General features: G+C 48.9%; 1 long non-coding RNA gene across 1 annotated transcript; it reads right to left on the bottom strand.

Moving 5' to 3' along the window:
* Window positions 1–774: 774 nt before the first annotated feature.
* On the bottom strand, window positions 775–4033 carry LOC119156442. The gene is made up of 3 exons (XR_005107137.1): window positions 3924–4033; window positions 1251–2031; window positions 775–1108 (listed from the first exon to the last, which is right to left on the bottom strand). It is a non-coding gene; the product is annotated as an uncharacterized LOC119156442 (long non-coding RNA).
* Between the last annotated feature and the right edge of the window lie 266 nt (window positions 4034–4299).

Below are 4299 nucleotides of genomic sequence, written 5' to 3'. Positions count from 1 at the left end.
TTTTGGTATTTTTTGCTTAAAAGCTCATTAGGGAAGCTGAGATGTGGACGTATTGATGATGGCGTGGAAGGACTGCGTCGAGTCAGGTGCTCACTGTCAGGGGACTGGAACCATCCAGGGCAGATCGAATGGAAGAGAAGGGTTGAGCCTCCCCCCAGCCTCCTTATAGATCCGCTCTGACCTGCTGCAAAAAAAAGAAAGAAAAAAAGGAGAGGAGTAGTTAAAACAACACTGGAAGGGAAATTCCAACTCCCTGACCCTGGGACAACCTCACCCTTCATGGTAACAGAGCAGCAAAGAGAGGGAAAATGAAGAAATTGCCTCAAAATGAAAAAAAAAAAAGAAACAAAAAGATTTGTTGAGTCATCCAGCAGCATTCGCATCAAGGTATTTTGTTAGCAACTGCGCTAAAAGAGTAAATGTAACATGTTCTGCTTTGGCTCTTCCTTTAGCAGCAAGATTGATTTGCATTCACACATGGAAATCTGGTTTACAACAAGGCTCCCCTTCCCCTTCCTTTCTTTCATTGTTTCCATCATGTATCTTGGCTAGAAAATCTGCTCTTGTGGAAAAAACCCCCACCAGACAAACCCGGGGCAGACCATTCCCCACCATGCACATGTTTTCTTGGAGAGTTTTTTTTCTCCCGAAAGGCTGTTTTGAGGAGCAGGAAGGTCCCGTCCTTGGCCCCACCAAGCACCGGCACCGCCTGCCGTGCGGGGCATGGGGAGCCTCTCTCCCTCAGGAGGAACTTGTCCTCCACGAGCCCTGGGTTTCGCAACGCATGTAGGAAACATCTTGAGCTGGCCTTGATTTATGCAGAAATGTTAGCTAATCTCTTTTATGTAATCACCGATAGCTGTTTCTAAAGGCTAAGTCCCCCAAATGGAAGGAATGAATTAAAAGAGACAGATGCGGTTTGGCTGACTCTTTGTTCCAATTACAGCCTCAGAAATAACCTAGTTAGTTTGTGCTGATTTATGCAGGGGTTCACACACGTTGCACACCCACCCAGATGGGAACATGCAGGTTATGTGCTGTTCAGCCCTCTTGCACTGACTGATCCCGGTCACACCAAAGCCACTGGAACTGCTCCAGGTTCATTCTGCTGAAATGCGATCAAAGTCCGGTCAAAAGTCACGTAAGACTGGATTTTCATTTACCCTGGCTCCCCTCGCTTGGCATCGCTGCAGGCTTTTGGAGCTAAAGGCTCCCAAAGTGACTTGGGGAAGGCAAAATCTCTGTAGTACCTTCTGCAGCGTCTCCCAGGTTCATACTCCACAGAGTGCAGGTCAGGAGCCACCCTGAGGCTTAGTGACCTGCTTGGCTGAGACGTGGTGACAAGCTCCCCAATCCACATGCACAGCAGGACCTGAAGGAGAGATGTTCCAGGCACGTCCGGACCCACCAGACATGCATTTGTGGGTGGGCAGGGTGCAAGCGAGCCTGGCGAGAGGCTCAGAATCCTGCCTTCGGGAGAGAAGATGCAGTGTCTGCTCAGCCACCCCACCTTCCCTGCTTAGAGATAGAGATGCCTCTTGTTTCAGGGATGGAGCCACCGCCCGGCTCACATGCGCTGATGAAAAGACCCTCCTCTTACTTCTTCCCCATGGAAAAATACTGCCGAATAGGGCTGCGTTTAGGTTCCCTCCCTCCACCAAAGGCTCTCCTGCTGTGACTGACTTCAGGGATAGCTGGAGCAGTCCCACGGGCCTTAGAGAGTATTTTCCCATTTTATGTAAACTGAGTACCAGCTCTGTAAAAAGGGAAAGATTTATGCTTGGCAAACATTTCCAAGGAGCCAATATTTCCCTGTTACTCGTGGCTTGTGAATACAAACCTCACACAGCTGGTACCTCCACTAATGATCCCATTACAATATGTATTGAGCTGATACTCTGTGATATCTCATTGAGGTATTCATCCATGTCAGAAAGGATTTGTCCATAAAAACATCTCTTCTCATACCATCATAGGATGCTGCATTCATTCCTCCTTCTTCTGTCATCTGATGCTGCCTAATCCCACTCACTGACATCAATCACAGGGGGAAAATAAGACAATTAACTGGCAATTAATTAAATTATAAACTGTAAGGAAGAGCAGAATATTTGTAAACCTTAATAGCCTTATTAACATGCACATTACAAGCTAGTTGCACAATCTTATGGCTATGGATATCTTTATACATCTATGACATCATGCAGACTTTAATCACAGGGTAACGACTGTTCACCTCAAAAGGCTGCACAGCAGTTCAAGGAACCTGCCCGGCCAGCCTGGAGCTGTCACGGCACAGCTGCTTTACACCTCCCCTCCTGCAGAAACCTGGAGTAAAGGATCACCTGAGCACGTGCTGTGTCGCAGCGTGCCACCAGCTGCGGCTCCTGCAGTTCTGTGCTGCGTTCAGGCCAGGAGGGTGTGGGGATGGCGATTCCCTACGGACAAGCATTTCCTACACAACACAGGTGTCTCATGGTGTACATAGGCAGCAGGGAGCTCTATCCAGCCCCTGGGCTCTTTGATCCAGGCTGTGAGTATATTGACTTGGAACAACTCAGAGCCCTGTGGTGACAGCCACCCGGTCCAGGGCTCTCCGGGATGGACCGGGCGCCTGATCATCACGAGTGGTGATAAACCTCAGTTCCTTCCCCTGGTCCCTGCTCAGCTGGGTGGGCTGCTGGCTCTTCTGTCACAAGGACACATGTGCATTGGGCTAGGGCTGAAGTCTGAAAACTCACCATTGACAGTAACAACAGCCTATTATTGTATAATGCATATGCAATGTGGTTTTGGTTAAAGCGATTTCCTGTAGGACTTAAGGAAAGTAAGTGGGAAGACAACAACAGCTCGAGTAAGGCACCCTCTGCATCATCGCAGCAGCTGTTGCAAGGCAGTGGCAGAGGCTCCATCACTGAGGAACTGGGCTCTTAATGGTGCCTGACCTCTGTTTAAAGGTCAGGACAGAGGAGGAAAAAAACCAACCCAACCCACCCAACCCACAAGTGAGGGCATGAAGCCATAGCCAGTCCCAAAGGAGGTACCGGCACCTACGGCATTGCAATGGTCATATTGCCACAGTATTGCTACATGGTCCTCGGGTCCCCTATCAATAACCTTCACACAAAAACCTCAAGGTACGTTCTCTCTTTATCATACTATTTATACAATATTTTTTGTCTTGGAAAGGTGACTGAATCAGTCCATCTAATATACACCAAACCCATGACTCTTCCCTAGTCTATTTGTTCCAAAAGAAGTACCTTGTGAAGTGAAGTAGGAGAGTGACCTACTAAAGCAGGGAAATTAGAGTGTAGAAGATGGATTGAGCTGTAAATCAGGTTTGCCTCCAATGGCAGGTATAGCCTAACTTAGGCTCTGCCATCCTCCCTCCCTCAAAGTCAGCTGCATCCTGAATCTCAGCTGTGTTAACTCTGGTTCCAGTCCAGTGTTATTTCTGTAACACGTGAACTGGGATGACATGCACCCAGCCCATTTGTTTATTTGTGGAGCGTGGACCGATAGCCAAGTGCTAATAAAAGCAGCGTTCTCCCTACTGTGCCATTCCGCACTAGGTACCGGCGGCAGGCTGGACCTTCGGGCATACGCTGCTCGCTGTGAGCAGCCTGGGGTCATCAAGCAGCAGCGGCTTAACATTTTCATTCTTAATTTTGACGGAGCTGCATTGCCACATTGTTTTCACTCGCAGTTCAGCTCTATATTTAGCCAGGGATTCTGTCCTTGGCTTATTTTTTTTCGGCAAGGTTGGTAGCTAATGCTGCTCTGCTGTCGGTATGCCTGCCTCCCTTGTCAATGCGCAGGCTGTTCTTGGGATGCATGAGGCAGTCAGATGTGACAGAAACTGAGAGGTTTCTTTCACAGCTCGGAAGGGAGAGGAAGGAGCCAAGCATTTCCATACCCACCCTAGGAGCTCCGGTCCCTGGGGAGGGCTGGAATCCGATGCCGACTGGCGCTGGGAACACCCACGTTCAGCTAACCTGACAGCAGTGTTTGCTGCAGGGTAATTGGCTCTGAGGAGGCATTACTGCAAGAAAAAAATAAATTAATCAAACAAGATGGGACATCAGACATTTTAAAAATAACCCAAGGGGAAGCTCCAAGAAACTGTGATGACCAGGGGCCAGATCTAGATTCCCTAACCCCAGCTCACGTCTGGGGTAATTCTGACCTCGGCGGAGTTGCCTGGGCTGGCGCCGAGGCCAGTGAGATCAGAATCTGGCCCAAATCACTTGGCCTCCTGCTGCACCCCATGTTGTAACTATCCATGATGTTGACACA

The sequence above is a fragment of the Falco rusticolus genome, chromosome 13, assembly GCF_015220075.1.
Source record: "Falco rusticolus isolate bFalRus1 chromosome 13, bFalRus1.pri, whole genome shotgun sequence".
NCBI lineage: Eukaryota > Metazoa > Chordata > Aves > Falconiformes > Falconidae > Falco > Falco rusticolus.
This window is presented reverse-complemented; position numbering and strand designations above follow the sequence as displayed.